Source organism: Natator depressus, chromosome 11 (genome assembly GCF_965152275.1).
Source record: "Natator depressus isolate rNatDep1 chromosome 11, rNatDep2.hap1, whole genome shotgun sequence".
NCBI classification, from domain to species: Eukaryota; Metazoa; Chordata; order Testudines; family Cheloniidae; genus Natator; species Natator depressus.
In genome coordinates, this window is record NC_134244.1 from 49,946,670 (window position 1) to 49,970,391 (window position 23,722).

At 39.3% G+C, this 23,722-nt stretch overlaps 1 protein-coding gene across 4 annotated transcripts in view; it reads right to left on the reverse strand.

Annotated features, from left to right (window-relative positions):
- Window positions 1-23,722, reverse strand: part of TFPI (tissue factor pathway inhibitor) — a 251,209-nt gene that overhangs the window by 124,377 nt on the left and 103,110 nt on the right. For 3 of the 4 annotated variants that reach the window (XM_074967746.1, XM_074967743.1, XM_074967747.1), the window contains one exon: window positions 15,540-15,713. The gene's annotated coding sequence lies outside the window, so the exon portion shown is untranslated. Of the gene's footprint in view, window positions 1-15,249; window positions 15,327-15,539; window positions 15,714-23,722 lie in introns of those variants that run through there. The other variant, XM_074967745.1, reaches the window with a different exon arrangement.

Genomic DNA, 23,722 nt, shown 5'->3' on the forward strand with positions numbered 1-23,722 from the left:
TGTTTACAGATGGAATTTGTATAATACAGATACAGAGAGAAATTTTTCAGACATACTGAGAAGCTGCTGCGTTGTTGGGGGTGATCTCGAGGCCTGAAAGGCAGAGAAACATGGCCTGCACAATAAGTAATATATTTTTCATGTATGGGCAGACTACTTACTACTAGTTGATTTTTTACCAAAGACAAAAGAAAAAGAAATATCCTTCCTCCAGCCTGGCATCACTAACAAATAGGCAGCATCCTTGTATCCCGCTCCACCCGCTTTACATTGCGCCAGCAGTGCAGAAAAGGCAGAAAGCTGGATTAACTGGCTGATGAGGATGCCCCAGCATAGGGCAATCCCCAAGTGATATAGAGCTGGTGTAACTGAGGTGTAGCTGGTGTCTTGCTGTGCAGCAATGATCCCTGGCTGGAAGAATGACCTCTTGGGGCCATTACCAGCCAGTCTAATTTAGAGAAGTCCTGAGGTTGCTGTAAGTGTAGCTACAAGCCAGATTCTCCTCCTACCCCTTCAACCTTGTAATTTTCACCTTTACAATATTTGCTTTTGGAAAGTTACATTACTAGGCTCAACTAAACACAATGACACCTGTGAAGAAAAAGAAGCCACTACATCCATCTTATACTGTTACCATCTATTGTAACAAAAACAGTTCAAACCTCAGCGAAGCAGCAAAACCCTCACTAGGTCTTAAACCCTGGGCTCCAGTCCAAGCCTGAATGTTACACTGCTATTTTTAGCCCTGCAGCGTGAACTCCATGAGCCCGAGTCAGTTGATTGATTCTAAGACTTGCTGCCGTGGGTTTTTTTCCTGTCTAGATGTATCCTGGAGTCTAGAAATTCATCCAAATAAAGCAAAAATGCTGTCTATACTTTCAATGAAGTGTTCTCAGATCCTGGATAAATTAGAACTGAAGCCTAATCGATTCCATTCTTATCTTAAAACCAATTACATTTCATATGGTTTCAGGTTTTGCTGCAAACATTTTGCACAGCTTGTCTGAGATATCAATTTGACCTAAAACAATAATGAACTTGCATACCATAAGTATCTATTTCAATCACACTGCACACGATTTTCCTTAAAATAGTAGAGTGAAATTCTTTTACTAGCTGTTGTAGGAACATATTCCTTATGCAATGAACTAATTATTTTTATTAGCTACTTTTTCCTCACAGACTTTAAGCAACCTGAGCTCTCTCATCCCGCTTATTGAAAAGGCCAGTAATTGCATAGCTATTGCAGAATTTCAATATGGGGCATCATCCAATATGAATATGAAAGGCTGAATCAAATTCATATTAGATTCATAAAGCTTCCAGCTATGTCTGCAAAGGTTTCTAGCAGGTGAATATGGATTTTGTATTTTTATCAGTAAAGGCACATTTACAAAAATGTAGCTTCTTTCTCCACTCACCAAAAAGGAAATTTCCCTTGTGGAATATCTTATGTTTTCTGCCAATAATCTGTGATCTATTCAAAGGCTAGAAGTGTATGATGCTTTTATGCTATTTTCAAAATTGCACCTTATTTAAAAACAGTGCAATTTGTTCATAGCCCAATTTATTCCTGTGGGAGGGGTGTATATAATGGGAACTGGGCAATTTAGGGAGTGAAGAGACAATTTAAAATAACCATTTTGCAGCAGCAACTAACAGGAGTCACAACATGTAGTCTAGATTTTCATGTAACAAGAACCCATTTTATAATACTATTCGCAGGTTTTATTATATTTCCCTTAAATCCCTATAGGTGGTGCTCAAACACAAGTATAGAACTATTGAAACAAAAACCACAAAAAACTTAGATGTAACTTTATGCTTATGTGGTTTCTAGAAAAGCTACGGATAAGGATAGTTCTCTGTGTAATCACCTTCACTGTGAATAACATTTAGTTTTATCAGGATGTGGAAGAGCACATTCAAATCACTTGTGTTCTTTCCTGTTGTCCCCAAGTACTTATTACAGTGAATTTTCTCAGATAGCTATTGCTAGTATCTTTGTTTCCAAGTTTTAAGGGCCAGGGTACTAGTTTCCTCTGTAATTATTAAGAATTACTAAGTAATGAGGAGTATTGTGTAATTGTATCTGTGAAAATTACCATGGAAAAAGGATAATAAGCATAGTTTTGCAAGAATATGTCTTGGCAGATCATCCTGCTGGTTATAACTTCTGCCATCAATATGGATTATGATGGCAACTATCAATGGCAAGCTCTCACTAGCACCTTCAGTTGAACTGGAGCGGGACTGACTGGCTTCAACACAAAATACATTATAGAAGAGGATGAAATCTTTGATAGTCATAATCAACATCTGGCAACAGCCTAATCAACACTGGGTGCATTCACAGAGTCTCCAGAATGAAATTTACTTCATATTAGTGACTATTTATGGGAAGACACACGTAATTATAATTATGTATACATTATATAGTAAAAGTCATAAGAAACCATGCTGAACAATTCCTGGAATGCCAAGACTTTACAATTAGTTTCAGATCTTTCTACAGACTTTTCAAATTCTGTGGCATTAACGGTTGGTTGGGTTTTTTTTTAATTATATATATATATAAAAAAACCACAAAAAAAAATAAATATCTTTCCAGCATCTGATGGATCAACTGTTGTTCTGGTAAAATCTATTTCTTTTTATAAAATATAATATGGAGACTATAATTTTATTTGTGTCAAAAGAAAGAGAATCAGATAAGCATAACACAACGTTAAATGTTCTGTAGAATTTTTCTTGGTGCTAATAAAGTGATCTCATGTCCATCCACCCATCCGTCTTATTTATTCCAGCTTTTCTTCAAGTACAAAGTTAATAAACTCCTTTTAAAGAAGAAGGATGGATGGGGAGGAAAGGCGATGTCACACAGAAAAAAAATTGTGTACTGGAGCCCTTCACATAACCATGCAAGTCACTCTTTGACACAATAAGGAAGTTCTCAGAGGGTTTTCTGTTTTTGGGTGTTTTTTTTTTTTTTTAAAAAGAACCACAGCTTTTTTTCCTCGTTCCATCCCAGATGTTAATCACCTCCCCATTAGCTAAATTAAGGAATTTAATATTGAATGCAATATTTCCGGTTAACTGAGTTGCAGTAAGGCAGCATGCACAGGTTTGTTTAGAAAGGAATAAGAATTCTATGGGAGATTCTCTAACTGCTTCTGAAAGTTCTTGCTGTAAATAGGAAGTTACACCTCTTCAGGCCTTGTCTTATGAGTTGGAGAGCTAAATTATGGCATTATGTTTGGCAAGGTCAACACATTGGAAAAAAAAGCTAGAGGCACGAATAGTACTAACCATCCAGCTGTTTCTCTTTTTGCAATTCTCAAACTATTTTTGTTCAGCTATCTTGATATATGTCTACCGAAAAAGGAGGCCTGTTTACCGCTCACTCCCTCCCTCCCTCAGGCACCAAATCACTACATATAAAAGTGAACTCAAAGCATTTTATTGTGGGGTCTCTTTCACATGGCATCTATAGTGCACATTGCTGCTGTGACTCTTATTACAGCAGACTAGTCTGTCAAAGCGCCTTCCCTGAGAAGATTGGTAGGAAAAATGGTAATGAAAAAATGACCCTTTTTATTTCTCTCTCATCTAACCCTCTGTTGCAGAATGTTGTGCTGAGACCAATGTCAAAGAATTCAAACAATTCAGCAGCAGAAAGAAGATACACACACAGCAGTAGAGGATACACAGTGTTTCTTGTGATATAGAAATACTGGGGGAGGGTGGAAAAGACACAGACACTGCGACAGCATATGCTATACTATAGAATGCATCCTTTTGTCAATCCACATCATTAATTCGCAGATACTATCATGTTGCAGATATCCTCCTCCCATAAGTTTGATTACCCACTTCACATAATAATCCTGTCTAAATCCTCTCAACATGCTTTATTCATAGCCACATCTAATAGTGACAACAGGTAGGAGATACCATTGCCTCCTTCCCATCAGTACATTTCATTAATGTCAACCATTTAGCTTTCATTCTGCAGACTCAGGCTTCCCTTAATAGGAGCAAACTTCCCAGAGAATATTCCCTTAGGTTACCAAATTGCAATTTTCTATCTGGAACACAAACTGTCTCCAGAGCGCCATTGACTCTGCATTCTAATCTTCTATTTTGTTGCCATATTATGCCTGCCTTAGATTCTGATGGGTAAGAATTGTTGCATCAAGGTCAGATACAGCAGTGGCTCTCAACTAGGGGTACACATACCCCTAAGGGTACACAGAGGTCTTGCAGGGGGTACTCAACTCATCTATATCAGTGTTTTTTCAATCCAGGAGTTGTGATCCCCAGGGGGGTCGCAAGTGCAGGGCTAGTATTAGAAGGTGGCAAGCAGGGTAATTGCCCAGGGCCTCTGCCCCAGGAAGCCCCATAAAGCTAAGTTACATGTTTCAGCCCTGGGCGGTGGGGTTCCAGCTTCAGACAAGGGTCACAAGTGAAAAAATAGGTTCAAGTATCAGGGAAATGTAAGTACAATATTTATATTCCAATCAATTTTATAATTATATGATAAAAATGAGAAATTAAGCAATTTTTCAGCACTAGTGTGCTGTAACACTATTTTGTAAGCAAGTAGTTTAAGTAAAGTGAAACTTGGGGTATGCAAGACAAATCAGACTCCTGAAAGGGGTACAGTAGTCTGGAAAGGTTGAGAACCACTGAGATACAGTACAGAGAGACCCAGGGGTGATCCATATAGGTGAACTAGGTGGTCGCCTAGGGTGCCAAGTTAAATGGGGTGCCAAATTCGAGAGAAAAAAATCAAATAAAAAATGGGAAAAAAAAGAAAAAATACAAATGAAATAATGGAGATGTCATTATTTCAATTCCCATGCGTGTATGGAGGGAATATGAATTATAATTCATTTCTCTACATTTCTGAGAATTTATTAATGTGTCAAATCTTTTATTTACTGCAAAAATAAATATTTTACTGAATTTTTTCTTCAATTTGCTATGTAGGGTCAAGATGACCCACTCCACAATTTTGATAAGCAATAACTCAGCCACAGTGAAACACACCCACCAGTGGCAAGAGCTGCAGTGCTAGTGATACCTAACTTGAATTTCCATCAAGGTTGCATAGCTGTAAATTCATATAGAGCGGAGATATCATGAGTTGATACATGTCCAACGGTCATTTTAACACACGTCGCAGGTAGATGGTTAAGAATCAAGCAAATACTGTGGAAAATTGTGTTTCTTGGTGCCAAAGAATAACGTCTTTCAGCATTATAAATCCAAAATGTGAGTATCTTTAAGCGTTCTTAAACCTGAGCATTATTATCGGGCTGTATAATTATGAACTTTTCTTTGTTATAACTGGTTCACATGTAATAAACAAGGTCCATAAAAGAAAAGTAACAGTGTTAAATCTTAATAGACTGTGGAAGTGATGACATCACACTCCAAGTGGGTAACCGTGAGGAAGGGGATTACTTTCCAAACAACTGGTGTCGGGTTATAACATCAAAAAACATCATTTTGTTTCAGTGTAAACGCTGTAACTAACTTTTAATAGGTAAGTGGGTGTATGTTACTAATCTTTGAACCTTTAAGCAGTGAAAAGACATGTTGGAATGGCTGCAATGTGGTTTAAAATCGCCAACCATGTGGTGTGTCAGCCATCCTTAACACTATAATGCTTGCAGTCAGGAGCACAGTACATAATATTCAAATGCCCCATGGCAGAAAGAGGAAAAAGAAAACCCTTCGGAGCTGAGTGTCGTAAACGAAAGGCTGAAAAGGAAAAGGACCAAGCAAACCAGCAGAGATTATTCCTGAAATATCTTCTCTAATCCAAATAAAGATGGAAGCAGTTCACAGCATCCAGATGAAGGAATTTTACTTGGAGAGGAGGTTAGCTCACATCCGCATGGAAGCGGTCTGGAATATCAAGATGAAGGTATATTACTTGGAGATGAGAGCAGCTCACATCCACAAAACACAGTTTGGAAAATCAAGATGATGAAAACTTACTTCTAGATGAAGGCAGCTCACAGCATCAGACTGATATGGAAGTGGAGAAAATTTATTCACCTTCAGAGACACATGCAGAAATTGAAGTAAATGAAGTAGAAGGAAGAAAGAATGAGGAAGTTACAAACAAGTTACAGTATGGGGACCCAGTTTCATGGCCCAGATGTGATGACAGTGTGCAGCAAATTCTCGTGGAACATGGACCCAAACAAAAGTTCATGAATTTCCCTTTCCTAAGGATGGAAACAAAAGAAAATTCTCTGCTCAGCATTACAAGAGGAAACTCATTAATGGGGAAGAAATTCATCAAAACTGGTTACAATATTCAGTGTCGAAGGACTCTGTGCGTTGCTTTTGCTGCAAGTTGTTTAGAAATCAAGCAATTGGTACATCACTTACTGAACATTGTTTGAAGGACGGGAAAAACATCTTCAATTCTCTCTTCACATGAAAGTACAGAACATTTGGAATGTTTTCAAAATTGGAAAGAACTCGAATTACGATTGAAAAACGGAAAAACTATCAAAGAAAATTTACATGCAATCAAGGAAAAAGAAGAATATTAGCAACAAATATTAGAGTGTCTGATTGCTTTAGAGAGTGTTCTCAGTGGGCAAAATTTAGCATTCTGCAGCCATGGTAGAAATGAAAAATTATACACTCCAGGTAATGGAAACGTTTTAAAATTTGTTGAATACCTAGCTTTGTTTTATCCAGTCATGAAGGAGCATCTAGGTAAAATAACTGATCATGAAACACAGGTTCATTACCTAGGAAAAAATATGCAGAATGAACTGATTCAAATCCTAGCAAATGCCATTAAAAAGAAAATTGTAGAAACTGCCCATTCTGCAAAATACTTTTCAATAATACTGGACTGTACACCAGATGTGAGTCATGTTGAACAAATGACTATGGTCATTCATTTTGTGGATATGGAAAAGTCTGCAGATGAAGATAATGTTGAAGCGCTCATAAAGGAACATTTTTTGGGTTTCATACCACTGAAGGAGACGACTGGAGCATTTATGACAAAGTATTCTACAAGAGCTTGAAACAATGTCATTATCTGTTGAAAAAACTTATGTGGCCAAGGTTACAATAATGGGAGTAATATAAAGGGTAAAGACAATGGTGTGCAAAGGAGAATGATGGAAATCAATCCTAGACCTTTTTCGTTCCTTGCAGTGCATATTCTCTGAATTTGGTTGTCAATGATGCTGCTAGATGCTGTTTGGAGGCAAGCAGTTTCTTTGACCTGGTGCAACATGTTTGTGTGTTTTTCTCAGGCTCAACATGCCGTTGGGACATTCTGACTCGCCATGTGAACTCTCTAACCACGAAACCACTTAGACAAGATGCGAGAGTCGCATTGATGCTTTGAAGCCTCTTCGCTGTGAACTTGGAAACAGTTAAGATGCCCTAATTGAAATTTATGATACTACCACCTTTACTGGATCATCTGGCAATGTGGCACGTTCAGATGCAGAAGTTCTTGCAAATGGCCTTTCCAAGTTTAAAATTTGTGACTTCACTCATTTTGTGGTATAATATCCTTTTCGAGATTAACCTCGCTAGTAAGCAGTTTCAGGAAAAGAACTTGAACATACATTCTGCTATTCAAAAACTGCAGCAAACTAAAAATATTCTGGAGGAATTCAGAAGTAATGAAGGGTTTAAAAGAACACTGGTAGATTCTCTCGAGCTTGCTGAAGAAATAGACTTTCCGGCAGAATTTGAACCGGAGCCAGTTCACATTCAGCAAAAGAAACAGCAGTTTTTGTATGAAGGATGAAACACACATTCAGAACCCAAAACAAAGGTTCAAAGTGAATTTCTACTTCACAGTCCTTGATACTGCTATTCACTCAGTTGCCGAAAGATTTCAACAGATGCAGCAGCTAGAGTCAGTATTTGGCTTTGTATAGGATATCCACAGCTTGCAAAAGAAAACAGCAAAACAGATAAGAGAATTTTATATAAAACTGGAATCGGCATTGAACTCATGAAAATTCAAAAGACATTGATGCTAAGGATTTGTGTAGTGAGCTTCAGGCTTTTTCAAGATGACTTAAGAAACATTCCACTCTTGAAGAAGTACTGAAGTTCGCTTGTGAAAATAAACTCAGACAGTTTTCCAAACATTTTTAAAGCTCTATGCATTCTTTTAACTTTGCCAGTTTCCATAGCTAGTGGGGAATGTAGCTTCTCAAAGTTAAAATTGATAAAAACATATCTGCATTCAACAATGGTGCAAGAGAGACTTGTTGGACTTGCCACAATGTCAATAGAGCATGAAATAGCTGGAAAACTGGATCTAAAAGAACTAGTGACAGAATTTTCAAAGCTTAAAGCAAGAAAAGTCATGTTTTAAGAGCACAGAGTGTTTTGTAAAAACAGGTTAAAGTGCATTGAAGAGTTTTCTTATTTCTTTCTCTATTGGATGTGGTGGTAATGGCAGTTAAAGCAGGACAGCGTAATGGATGATTTTGGATTTGTAATCATTAAAATTATAATTAACATTTTAATGCATTTTTATTTGAAATCAGACTGAAATATCATCTAGCTGTCATGTACAAATCTATTCTGAAAATTTCATGTCTGTTTTATCTGATCTCAGAAATATAGGTTGGACAGACGGACGGACAAACCGAATGATTAAGCCTCTGTTTTAAAAAAAAAACAAAACACCCACTTAAAAAACACTCAAAGGAAAAAAGGGGCAAAATGTTCCCAGTTTACCAAAAAACTCAGCATAGATCTGCCCTTGGGGCTTGGGGGCGCTGATTGCGTGGGTCGCCCAGGGAGCCAGTTGCTGGCAGCTAGTCTTGGGCCACCCCTGAAGAGACCCACATACATTTTCTAATTATCTTGAATGGCAAAGTACAAGGCCACTGTAAACACTTTTAAATGCTTGGTAAACATCCGCAATAAGCCCAATAGTGAGCTTTAACTTGACATATATTTATAAATAGCTATTAAAAAGGGGATGCCTAATAGTCAAAATGATTACCAGTACAGGATGCTTCATACCCTATGATGAGTGTACTGCTCTTGGAGGAGTTGTCCTGAAAGAGTCTTTGTTTTGTGTCACAATAGTAACTTCAATGCAAGCAGACAATGTCTGAAATGGTATTTGTGTTTGAAGTTCTACCATTCATAAAGTTTAATTGGCTACTGTAATAGATCTGCTATGACTCAGACAGTTAGCCTTTCTCAGAGTAGTAAAAACTAATTAATACAAACCTTCCAACTACTTTTTAAAGAGCTCAGTTCATTAAAAAGACATCAGGGAGCTCTTTATTACCCCTAAAATAGTTTCTCTCTGCAGGGAGAGGAAAGACACACAACAGTTTTCAAGAGGAACACTAATACAGGGCTGAGTACAATATTGCATCTGCCTTGCCTTCTTTCTTTGTGTTGATGAAGTATATAATGTAACTCTGTCTTCAGCCAAATGATATGCTGCAGTGACCAATGCAGATCAGGTACTTTATAGCTAACACAGAGAAGGTGGGTGAGGTGATCTCTTATGGGAAAAGCTTGGCTTTCTTACCAACAGAAGTTGGTCCAATAAAAGATATTACCTCACCCACCTTTCTCTGATATCCTGGGACCAACATGGCTACAACACTGCATACATTACATTAAATATGATGATTATAATAATGTATAAGCTAATTTTAATGAGTTACAATCTTGATAATGAAGGTGTATGTGGCAACATTTACAAACAGATTTGCAATTGGCTATTATAACAAAGCATCTTAAAAATCGGTGTTCCAGAGAACATACAGCTAGCTGTCCAGGGCTCCTGACTACTATTACATGACTGACCACTTGTTACATTATGCAATGGGTCAGAAAGACAAACCAAGAGCAAAAATGAAGACATTTGCAATTATGTATTTATATTTGTTATTTATTTAACTTTATAGCGCACCTACCCTTTGCTATATACTCTATTTGGCTCAGGTCACAGAAACATCAATTCCAAAAATCAAATTAAGACAGGATCCTCCACTGACTCAATAAAAGCAATGAGCACAGGGACATTACTTTAAATTATAATGGGCAATACCCCAGCAGATTGGTCATCTCTTGTCCGCAGGAATTCCTGTCTGAAATATACCAGATTTCAATGTATTGCTATTGCTATCCATTGAAAAGTACCACGTACATAAGGGAGAAATTGAAAATGTGGATGATTTTCTGAAATTGTGAAAGTCTTCTATTTTAGTTTTACTGTGGGCTTTGTTAGGCAGCAAAATAGCAATTCAGGGTATGACTGAGAATGACAAACTTACTTCACTTTTGACGTTTCAAAATATTCCCATAAGTGTAGGGCTAAAGAATTCTCTACACCACCATGCCCCTACCTCAGTTGTATACCTTCCTACCAAAAGTACATAAAGATAACAGCGAATCACTCAAAAAAAAAAAATCAGGAAATACCAAAGTTTTGGTTGCTTGGGCAATCTTAACTTTGCCTCCCATGAGAATATTCATTAGAATATAGTATTTTATTACATCAACTCATTCTGTTTCACATTATAATACACCAGCTGGCATAAATCAGTTCCATTCCTTTGAAATCACTGATTCACATTAGCTGAGGATCTGGCCCAATAATGTATGAGGAGTAGTTATATGCTATACTTTTTTCCCCTGAACTGGCAATCATGCTCAAAACATGCCTTAATGTTGGCCATATAAAGATGCAATACTTGCAAATAGAGCCAGGTTAGACTATTTAAATGGCCAAGACAAACATCATGCAGTAGAATGGCTGTGGTAACTTGGCCCACCTACATCTCTCCTAGGACTCAAAGGCGTCTTGGGAGCTGTAATGGAAGTCATGTTAGCCCCATAAGTGTCTTGTTTAACTTGGCTATTTAAACATGATCCTTTGTCTGATTTAGCTGTCCTTTCACATATCATACCTTACAAGGCTGACCTTCCTGCCACCCTCTCATTTGGCCCATTTTATGCCAACTAAATGAATTGGATACCATATCTTTGCATTCATTTATTTAGAAAAAAGTTAACTAACGCTGGATGATATGTAGTCATTCATCCAATCAACACTTGGAAGAAACAAGAACACCAACTCGTATGGGATTTGAGCCTTCAGCACTGCAGTCAGAAACCTTATCTAACAGCCTACTGGTTTTAATGTAGAAAAATACAGTAACTGCAATTTTCATTTGTTAAATTCATCACCACAGGGAACTCACATAAGCCCATGAGTGCAGTACATGATATCTCATTTGACAAAAAAAAGTAAAATGTTGTTTGTGCCTTTTACTGCTCTTTTGTAAAGTCCCCTGGAGATAGTGCCTGGCACAGAGGAGAACTGAGCTGTTGGAAGAAGGTGTCCTCTCACCATGGCTCAATGCAGAGTATCTGTTCTCCACCATTCCAGTTTTCCTGAACTGCCATGAACAACACCCCACCCAAGAACTCATTCTTTGCACAAGCCTAACTCTCTCGGGGCTCCTGCACATCCCTGCTCCATGAAGTCACCACTCACTCTGCTTGCCCCTCAGACACCTGATCATCCCCATGGCCTCTTCCACACCTACTGCTTGCTTTTCCACCTCCTACTGTCTGAAACTCATGGCCTACCCCTGAATCCTGCCATATTCCTAGTTTCCCAAGGGCACTATAAAGGAGTCTAACTGTTCAGTCCAGGAAGCTGGGTGATAGCAAATGGAAACAGAGAGAACATGACCGTTCCATTGGCTATTCCATAATGGGGCAGCTCAGTGAGGTTATCTGGATTAAAGTGGGGGAAATGGTGTGTTTATTTCAAAATTGGCCTATGATCAAGATGTTATCACAGTGCACGTGGGTGAAATTTGGAGATTTCAGGGACAATGGCTATTTAGCCAAGAGAACAAGCCAAGAAACGTGAAGAAAGTAGGGCACACTTGAGAGTTTTAAAATGCTTCCTTTTCAAAAGTGAAATATTTTACTAATAAAGATACAAAGAAAATTCAAATAGTTTGCTAAAAAGTTATTTTGCCAAAACATAGATCCTAAATTCAATAATTAAAGAGTGAAACAGAGAATTTAGTCCAAATTGCGAATCACAGCCTTAACTATGAAGTAATTTCCAATACCTTCTTAATCTCCCCAAATAGCATATCTATTCATTGTTAAGTAATTGTCATGGCCGTGTCCTAAACTACTCATAAAATTCTATCCTGGAATTGTAATACAGCTCTTTTACTTGGCTACAGTCACCTCGGCAGTGTCAGAAGGTAAATAAGCTTTTCTGCTGCTCATGAGTCCCGCTCATTACAAGCTCCTGAAAATGCCACCGAGAGAATGAAAAGCTGAGCCTGAACAGGCACAGAACCTAGTTTGATAGGTGAGTACATTCAGCTATTTAAAAAAAAAAAAACCAACAAAGTCACACTGATTTTGCCTTGTACGTGATTTTCAGAGCTTTGAAGAACATCAGCCATGTCACCAAATTTGCAGTCCAGGGCATGGTTCAAGTTACTAAAAAGGAAGAACCAATATTTTAAGATCGAGGCTAATCCACCCCCCTCAATGGACGGTAAATATGAAAACCCAGCATGCCTATGTGTGCATGTGTTTTTATGGTGGAAGAAAGAGTGAGCTCCGCCTATGTGACTTTGTTTTCCTCTTCCCCTGTCCCCATGACCGGGACAGGCAGTGAGAGACAAAGGAATGGACACACTGTGGTATTATATCCCCATCAACCCTATGAGAAAAAATCCATCTGAACTCTGTTCCACCAGCATCAGATGGAGGGGCTCTGGACAGTAGTCCATTGGAACCATGTTGCCATAAGGTTACAGAGGACCAAGGAGTCCAGGAGGACTTTGTTGGATTCCTGGGATCCATTCGACTTAGGAATCAAATTCACATTGTCCCACGGAGAGGCAAATCCTGGCCCCTGCAGGAACAATAAGTGGACATTCTGGGATGATCTCGGAGTTCCTTGCTTCTCCATGTAGAAGGGGATTGGGCCCTTGAAAAACAAATAAGCCAAATATGGGCAACTGTGGAAAAAATATATTAGGGTATGTCTACACTACAAAATTAGGTTGATTTTATAGAAGTCGATCTTTAAAAAGTAATTTTATACAGTCAATTGTGTATGTCCCCACTAAGCGCAGTAGGTCGGCAGAGTGAGTCCTCAATACCGTGGCTAGCATTGACTCATGGAGTGGTGCACTGTGGGTAGCTATCCCACAGTCCCTGCTGCCCATTGGAATTCTGGATTAAGCTCCCATGCCTGATGGGACAAAAAACATTGTCGCGGGTGGTTTTGGGTACATGTCATCAGTCTCCACTCCGTCCCTCCCTCCCTCCTTGAAAGCAACGGCAAACAATCATTTCATGCCTTTTTTCCTGGGTTACCCGTACAGACGCCACAGCACAGCAAGCATGGAGCCCGCTCAGCTCAGCGCTGCTGTGGTGAGCATTGTAAACATTTTTTCCTGTGTACCTGGCTAGTGCATCAGAGTTAAAGTGTTGTCCAGAGCAGTCACACTGGAGCATTCTGGGATAGCTCCCGGAGACCAATACCATCAAATTGTACAATGCTGTGTCTGCACTAACCCAAATTCGACCCAAGAAGGTTGATTTTAGCACTCCTCTCCTCGTCAGGAAAGAGTACAGCAGTCGATTTTAAGAGACCTTTAGGTCGACGGAACAGGGTTGGTTGTGTAGCCGCATTGCTTATAAAAATCAAACTCACATGGCTAAATTCAACCTAACCTAGTAGTGTAGACCAGGGCTTACTATTATTAACCGTTCCATCTCCCGTGTAGAAAGACTGAATCTTCAATCCTGTTGAATGCACCTACTGTTGAATGCCTTAATGTTTCAAGGCTACATATGGAAATCTCCCCTGACTATACATCTGCCCCTCAACATTGCACAGCAGGAGATGACTGACTGTGTCATGCACATCACCAGAGCAAGCCTCCCTTTGGAAATTAAGCAAGTTCAGAACACTATCCTGGAGCTCTGTCACTAGAGCACTGTGCTCTTTACATTCCAACAACTCCACCGTCCTCAGACTTAAAGCCGTTAAAATGGGTAGGTGCTTTGTCGTCACAATTTTCAGTAGGATTTTTCTAAAAACTTAAACCTAAAAAGGTGTTTTCATGCTCAAAGTGGACACAGTGGGAGAAAACAACATTTATCATATTGAGTTTCTTTACCAGTTTACATGGCTAGCAATCAGATCCCTGCTGCTCTAATGAATTCATATCATAACATGGTAATATCAAGAGAGGTAGACAGCAGAGTTGTCTGACCATTATCACTACTGCTTCACAGATTCCAGTTTCACTAATCAAAAGGCAGTTGGTGGTGATAGTGGCTACATTTTGCTTGGGTTCATTAAATGTTCTCGACAAAAAAGTTAATTCCTAAGGTGCAAAGCAGAACGATGGGACACATTTCTCTATAATCACTGCACAGACAACATATTCCCACCAATATACAATTTTACCCTCCTAACAGCCCATTTTGCATGTCCCACTGTCTATATTACCTAGACATCTGGTTAATTATTGCCCTGATCCGATGACCAGGTAACTGACACACCCCATTATAATGAAGGTCATAATAAATTTGATCCTCGCCATATGACAGTCAATAAAGAAGAATATTTTTCAGTAACTACTACTTTGCTCGTGGGTTCTCCAGCATTTTAGAATTCCTTGTGTTTGCACAAAAACCTGACATGACACTCAGTGCACACGCAGCAGCTACTGCAGTTTCCTTCTGCCCACCAGATGCAGCTGTTTCAGCATTTCAAACTGGTGCCCGTTCCTGCACCCTTGACAGGCCAAGTGATGTGTAGCGCTGCTGTTCACAGAGCAGGGTTATTTTCTGGCAGAGATTTATGACCCATTCATACATATAGCGTCTCCTAGTCAGCAGCAGGTGTGCAGGTAAAGTACTGCCTTTCCAACATGAGAGAAAAAGGTGATTATACAACTGCGTTACTGGTAGACCACCATTAGCTTGCCATGCTCCCAGTATACTACATGGCATGTTTTTCTTCCCAACATACTTCTCATGTCTGTCTCCTACACAGGAATACCATGGACTTGCCTCTGATACAAGGATGTCATCTTCTCAGGCCTTCAGCAGACCTGGGTAGATGAGATTGGACATCATCCTGAGATTCCACAGGAATCCAGTACACCTGAGCAACTCATATAAACAAATGAAAGCAATGCTTACAGTGTAAAGAGACCAACAAACACACAGGAGGTAGGCAGGCTATCCTGAATGTCTTCATTTAAACTGACAAGAGAGCAGTAAAACTGAAAAATAGGAAATGGTACAATAAGACTGAATATGCGAACACAATGCAAAACAAGCAGATTATAAAATCCTCTCCCCAAGCACCCTCATCAACCCAAGGGTTAACTCCTCACACACACACTATGGACTAGCCAAGAATGCTGAGAACTCAACTAGCAAAACTCCTTCAATCTCAAATGCAAAAACATTGGCTGGATTGTACTTACTGGCACCGTGGCTGTGGATGAGGGAGAGTTCAGTGATAGGGCACCTGAAAAGGATGGGAGGTCATTCTCTGTCACATTTATGCTCCTGATTTTCAAAAGTGCTGAGCATCCATAACGCCAAATGACATGAAGGGGTGCGCAACATCACTGGCAAGAAGTTACCCTTGATTTTACCTGAAAAGGACACAAGAATCTGATAAAAAGTGCTTATGCAGCATTTTGAAGGACACCTTTTTAGGTCAGTTTGGCTGGATGTGACAGTGTTGTTTTCTCCTGAAGTTCAGAAAGCTTCCAGAGCTAAGATCATCTCACATGACTGTGAAATCAGTCTTCAGTGCATCAGAATAGCGTGATCCTGAACCTGCAATAAGGACAAACTACCTATGACAAATATATTTTCAATGACACAATGAAACACAGTTTACTATTGCACTCAAAATTATGATTTGCTGAGGTCAGTTACACACACACACACAGAGAATTGGAATTCACAGAACTAAGTCAAATCCATCCACTTCTAACTTGTCTGATTACTTCAGTAGTTTTAGTAGCTTTTGAACACACAGGGTTGCACTGACACAAGTGTTAGTACTGAAAATGTTTTGAACATTAACAATAGTTTTTGATCTATATATTATTGTGCAACTCTGCCAGGTGTCAGCAGCAGATGTAAAGGCCAGAATCAATGCTATCTAGGGGTTTTATTTCATATTATTGAAGGAAGGAAGGAAGGCAGGCAGGCAGGCTCAAGCCAGTCTAACAATTTATCCACACCCTGCTTTTAGAAAATTAACTTTTAACACCCCACTACCCCCAAGCATTTTTAATGTTGTTTCTGCCAAAAAAGCTAACAAGCATAAATACATTGTATTTGTGAAGAACCCAAACAGTGTATGAAGGATATGGCTGACCCCACTGTCCCAGTTATTAGTTGCCTAGCACACTGAAGCAAAGCCCAGAACTATTAGTCAGAAAAACAAACAATCTCCACTCACTCAGATTCAGGCATGGTCAACAGGGATCTAGGAAGTGGCCCTCCCCAGCCAGCCTGCTCATCCCATGAAAAATATAGTACTATGCCCCACTCTGACTTGCTACCACCAGGTCCTTGTTCACAGAAGGCATTTCCACCATCATGCCCTGCTCTGCAAAGACAGCTCCATCAGTTTAGCTGGTACTAGGTCCACCAAATGAGCTCCAGATGGGATCTGGAATTTCTTGATAGAAAACCCAGATCAAAGCATGACCATTGGACAGAGGTCCTGCTTTCTCCAACAGAGTCTGAGACAGCACTCTCTTTTGTTGAATTTGGTCTTACTACCCAATCAGAATCTGCTATCTGTCAGCCACTCTCCTCAGCTATACCTTTCGCAATTTCTCCTCTGCTTTCATAGATGTTTGCATAAACCATTTAATAACATTTCCAAAAACAGAACACTAACTTCATACAATATAACATAAAACATATGGAATTGCACTGGGGCAAAATTATAATTTAAGCAAAATAAGCCTGCTAGAGCTAGCTTTTAGCGTTTCTCCTTTAAGCCTTCTAACTCTGGGGCTCAGATCAGCTGAAGTGGAACTCTACAAGTTTGTGATTGCCATACGTTAAAATAATTCTCATGGCTTTTTTTCCTATTAAATTTCCTGCTTTGAGATTACATGTAGCATCTGCCATCTTACTGGATATTGCAAACATGGTTAAGGAGTATGCTCCCCATTAGTATTACCAGGTGTAGGGTATAATGTAACATCTCACGATAACATGCATAGCACTGGTTGGAAAGAACACCTGCATGACGTGAACCTAGTAATAGCAGTTGTTTTTTAAGCAAGAATAATGATTAATTCCAAGAAATATGCTTTAGCTTTTCAGGACACGATACTTTTAGGAAAGATGTCAACAAAATCTAATATTTCAAAAGATTAAATATTTTATGGAAGCATTCCAAAGTAAAAAAATAAATAATAAAAAAAAAAAAACCAAAACCAACAACCCAAGAGGTAAGATTCCTGTAAGATTAGTAAAATATTATGAGCAGTTCATTTCTAATTTTGTTAAAACTGATGATCCCTTAACTGACCTAACCCAAAAGAAGAAGAATAAAATTGACTGGCTTTAAGATTATAACCACTCTTTGAAAAAACTAAGAATAATTGAGTGCAGCACCTATTTTAAGCAGTCCAGGTTTTTCAGTGTTACAAGAGTTTATATTTATAGCACTGCATATAATGGTGGCATTCCAACATAAAAATTCAGAGTATTGGGGTTCATATCTATGAGGAAAGGCAGGCTCCCCCTAGGTTAGTAGAATATTGCCCTTTAAAGGATTTCAGAGACTATGTTATTTTTTATTTGTAGATACAATGTGGGCCAAGGAACTTGTTTTCTATTGCCTTTGAGTGATTTTGCAGAGAGAGAAGAAAACTGAATTTACTGTGGATAGGAGTGGTGTACAAGTACTTCTTTGTGAGCAAGGCATGATGGGCTTACAAACTGTAGATCAGTTTGATGCATGGTCTGGTGAAGGAAAGATTTAATAGATACATTATAATGAAGGGATGCAAAAGCCTAGTTAGGGGGTAATATTTGGATGTGTTGTCATTATAGATTCATAGATAATAAGGTCAGAAGGGACTGTTATGATCATCTAGTCCAACCTCCTGCACAACGCAGGCCACAGAATCTCACCCACCCAGAATCTCACCCATGTCTGAGCTATTGAAGTCCTCAAATCATGGTTTAAAGACTTCAAGGAGCAGAGAATCCTCCAGCAAGTGACCTGTGCCCCATGCTACAGAAGAAGGCGAAAAACCTCCCGGGCCTCTTCCAATCTGCCCTGGAGGAAAATTCCTAAGCCATCTGTTGGTAGTCACAATCTTGTCACACCTTTGTTGCCCTTCTCTAGGAACAGGCAGAATCCCACTAAAGATCACCTGAGCCTCGATTTCCTTAAGCGTCTTCCCCAGCCTAGCATAGTCTCCCTTAATACTTTCCGGCGAGAATCTAGCCGTATCATTTGTTCCCACATGAAGGATAATTAGGGGATTCTTTCCCGCTCCCTTTAGGATCCTTTTCAACCTCAGGTCTACATCCCATATCTTAGCACCTGGAAGACAGCACACCCTTCTATTCTCTGGATCAGCTCTGGTTACAGGTCTGTCTATTCTTCTCAGTAAAGAGTCTCCGATCACACAGACCTGCCTTTTCCTGGTGACGGTGCTATTCTCCAGTCTATCCCCTGTTCCCTCTGGCTGCAAGTTCTTTCCATTCCTATTCTTCCTTGTAATCCTCTTCAACCCATCCTGTATCCTCCTGGGGCTCATATTTGGTGTAGTTTCCGTTGACTCTTCCCCTTTTTCTATAGGGCTAGCCGCTCTTCTCTTCTTCCTTGCCCTTCCACCTTCAGTGACTACCTGCTGAGCCCCTTCTTCATTTTCCAACTCTGCAAACCTGTTCTTGAGCTCTATTTCTCCTTCACTAGCTCATCTTTTCCTCTGTCTGGTTCTTCTAGTCACATGCTTCCACTGACCACTTCCCTCACCCAGTCCCCCCTCAGAATTCCTCAGTCCTGCTTCCATCTGCAAGTTTGAGCTTTTCCCTTCAGCTACCTCATGTCTTTGCTCCATAATCTGCTCAAACCCCTTTCTAAACTCAACCAGACTTTCCACCTACATCTCCAAATCTCGGATCTTTTCCTCCATCAGCTCTACCAGACGGCATTTCATGCAGACAAAACTCTTACCAGGTACCCCATCCAGGATCATGTACATACCGCAGCTTCCACATCCAGTCATCTTCATTGTGTCTTCCACTACATGGGTCACTCCCACTGCTGCCTCTGTATCTGTCATAGCCTTCCCACCTAAATCCTATTAATCTGGGAAACACAAACCACACCAAAACACCACCACCCACAGCAAAAACAAACCCCAAACAAGCACCGTAACACAAACTCCCACTTAAACTCCCCTGTTCACAGCTCTGTTTGCTCGCTCCTGTACCACTACAGCTGTCTGTGCTGCTGCCTGACTGGCTGGCTACCTTTATAGGACCCCAAGTCAGAGAAGCCTCGCCCCCTAACCAGGGCTCAGCTTCTCTCCCAGCACAAAGCCCCTACAAGCCTCTACACATAAAAATACAAATACAAAACCAAATACAAATACCTTCTCTGTATTTATTATCTGTATTTGTTATTTGTTTTATTTTGTTTTTCTAGTGCTTGGTTTTGTTATTAATTATCTGAGATTTAGTTTTGCACAGCTTTAGTCTTTACAGTTTTATACTCTGAGCTCAGGGATCTTTATGACCCCAAATCCTAAGAACACTTTATCCTCCACTGACTTGTTTCAGACTCCAGCCAAAATGTCATTGATTCATCTACTGACGATGTGGCCGTTATTTTCTTTGCACAGTCTATATTCTAGAATTTAACATTTGCATTTGAAGTTATCTATTTGGATTTCCTCCTTCTGAATACAACAACAACGGTTGTCTTTGCTATTAGAAAGCTGATCAGTTTGTAATTTGAATTTATTATTCCCCAGGAACCATATTTATTTCAAAGCCTGAACATGGTTTTATAATATTCTCATTATGTGCATGTTTATGTAAAGACCTCTAAATGTTACATGCAAATTTAGAATAATTTATTCTCCATTTTCTATAGCACTAGAATTTTTATTTTACTGACAATGCATTCCAGGCTGATAAGATTTGGAAATATGATTATATCTTTATTGTTGTAAAGATCCATAAAGTATCATCCACTTGGAAAACTATTCCTTTTTTGGCATTATTTAGCTGATGGAATAGTGCCCAATTTAGACTCATGAATTAGGAAGTTTGCACTGAACTCTTAACTATGAGCATAATCTTGCCATCAGGGCACACAGACATGATCTATATAGAACAGAAAAAGACCAAAATGTTATTATAATAATCATAATGCAGATTTGAAACACATTTCCTAATACAGATCGGATTAAAATATAATAAAACAAATATTTAGATATCTAGTTTGGAAAACATTGAAGGTGCCAAATGACTGCAAGAAGGCTAATTAAAATGTTTGGAATAGATGTGTGGTGTAGCACAGATCCTTGTAGGGACCACTAAGCACATAATCCTGTGAAGTGCTCAGTACCACCCCCTCCTATGGACTTCAGGGCACTCAAGACCACACAGGAGGTGCTCAGCATCTGGCATTGCTAGGTCTCAGGAGCTGATAAATACACAGATTAATTAGAGCATTCAATACTTTTAAGAGTGCAACAATAAGAATCTTAATAAGCAATAGAAATTGACAGGTTTCACAGAAACCACCCCCAATCTTTCTGTTAAAATATGATGATGTTGATGAAAGTTTTTGCATGTTTAAGCATTGAGTTAGAAAGAAACAAGAAATGTAAGATTTGGCTCAGTTGAATGCACAGATATCCACATATCCATATGAACGGTATAGCTGATACGATATTTGTTCTTTGTATATTTTGTTTTTTAGCATGATTTATTTTTAATTACTTAATTTTCCTTCCACCTGTGTCCAGAGTTCTCAGTGTGTTATTTACACTTTAAAATATATCTACCCAAAAGAAAAAAGTGGCATCAATCAAATGACTCCATGGTCCCCTGCTAGGGTCCTCAAACATGTCAGCATTACTGCATGATCAGTATTGTTGAAGGTAATTGTTATATCTTAAAGAACCAGTGCAGACACCTGAGGCCTGATTCTCCTCCCACTTACACTGGAGCAATAGAATGGGAAGAGAATCAGTGGGAGGACTTTGGCAGAAACTAGACTGTATAAAGCGAGACCAGAATCAGGCCAAATATCTTGATCCATCAACTGGGAAATCTTCAGCCAATGCCTCCAGTATAGTTTCCAGGCTATATTAAGGCCTATAACCAAGCTAATTTGGGTCAGAGAACTGAAGGATTCAGAATTATGATGGTGTTCTTTTGCCACAACTTTCTCAATAATCTTCCCACAGATCTGGACATTCAAGATGTGGAGACAAGTTTTCTGAGGCCAGAGATGGTCTCTTCTGCATTAATTTAATGATTGCTTCTTTATGAAAAGCTAGCACATTCTACTCTCTGAGGGAAGAACTGATGATCTACCACAAAAGTAACCCTATCACCATCCCAATGGCTTCCACAATAGAATGGACATGGATCTAATTCACAGGTCCATAAACCTTTCAGTGACTCTGGAGTGTCAGCAACTAAAATACAAGCAATAAACACACTGCATTCATGCTCTCAAGAATGGATTTTGCCACACATAAGTAGAGAACTTGATCTGAATCAAAGTGGTTTTTGCAAAATAATCTGAGAACTCCCCAAGTGAAAACACTTATTTTTGTCAATGCTGCACACATGCCCAGTTTGACCAGGTTGTTAACTGCACAGAAGTTTTCTTGATCAAGAGTTTGTGGATTCAGTAGTGGAGGCCAACCATCTTTTATTCGCCTCCTTCATAGTCATGGTGCAAGATTTTAAAATACTTTGTTACACTTAGACCATTATTTGTCATCCACTTTCTAGTAACCCTCTTTCCCACTTCCATCATAGACCGTCTGATTACCAAAATAAGCTGTGAGTAGAAAGCTAAGGAAGAGGGCAATTAGGATATGCTATAGCAATAACCAAGGACAACAGTTCATTCTAATACCCAATCTAACCATGGACAGCAATGTTCATTGGCAAGGAAATATTTTTCCTCCAAGTCCTTTGAAAACTTATGTAAAAATGTGAGTAAATAATCACTAAGAGATGTTATCATCATTAGTTCATTTTCCTTACTGATGCTTCACTACAAGTGTGTTTAAAAATATAACATCATACGCTCATGTTGGAGAGGAAAAGGAGACTTTGCATTGCCCTCATCATGGAGATCACTGAGGGCCATTTTGTTTGGCCCGATTCATTTGCCAATTGGCCATTCCTTGAGTCTTCGCTTGTATTAAACAGCAAGACAATTTATACTGGAATCTATAACAAGAAAATACCACAAATTTTGCATACAACAGTGTCTATAAACTATCTCCTACACAAACCAAACACTGATTTTTTTTTTAACTTATGCTTTTGGTGGAGACTGACCAAAAAGAAAGAGCTGTCTTCTGTGCATTCAAAAACAGCATTGAAAGGAAAAATAATTTGTTACTTTAACAAATATATGCATTTTGCAAACCTTTTTCTCTTGCTATAATTCATTTTCTGTTACAAATTTGTTTCTGTACTTTAACCTATGACAGGCTGCAAGGCAGGAAGTGTAAAACTATTTTTGTAATTTAAAATGTGAAATGCTCATATTTATGGTAGCGTTGTCAACCCTCCAGGATTGGCCTGCGTCTCCAGGAATTAAAGATTAATCTTTACTTAAAGATAAAGTCATGTGATGAAATCTCTAGGAATATATGCAACCAAAACTGGCAACCCTAATTTATGGTAAGATGCACTTATGTTATACTTCTTTCGTCCAGTCTTCGGCTCTGGCCAAGGAGTGCCTCATACCACGTATGGGTCTGAGCCAATTTGCCTGTTTTCCCTTCTTGGGCTTCCCAATAACTGCACTCAAACTTTCATTTGAGACAAATGTAACTCTTCTTGAGAATGCTTTATTAAAACATTCATGTGTCAACTTAAACCAATACAACTCTTGCCCTCACTCCACAATTGGATCAGGTAGAGGCATTTAGGGCCAGATTTTAAAGATATTTAGGTCTCTAAAGATGCAGATATGTCTAGTGTGATTTTCAAAAGTGCCCAGATCCACAAAGGGATTTAGGCATCCTAATCCCAGATTTAAGACCCACTGTCATCCACAAAATCCCTGCTTGGATGCTGCCTAACCCTATAGGCACCTACATTGCAGCTGTAAGAGTTCTCTGGGCACCATGGTTTCTGACTCTGGTCAGGCACATTGCTGCTTCAGGCAGGTGCCCAGATGCCTATTTCCCACCTAATTAGTAGTTCAATCCTCAAACCAGGCGGAGATAGCCTAAGAGCATTCTTAACTCCACACAAAATGGCCAGGATGGAGGCAGTGGTGGCAGCCTCCCCTTTAGCCCAGTGGTTAAGGAACTCACCTGGGATGTAGGAGACTTCATTAATTTCCCTGCTCTGCCTGATGAGAAGGAATTTGAACAGGGGTTTCCCACCTCAAGTGACTGGT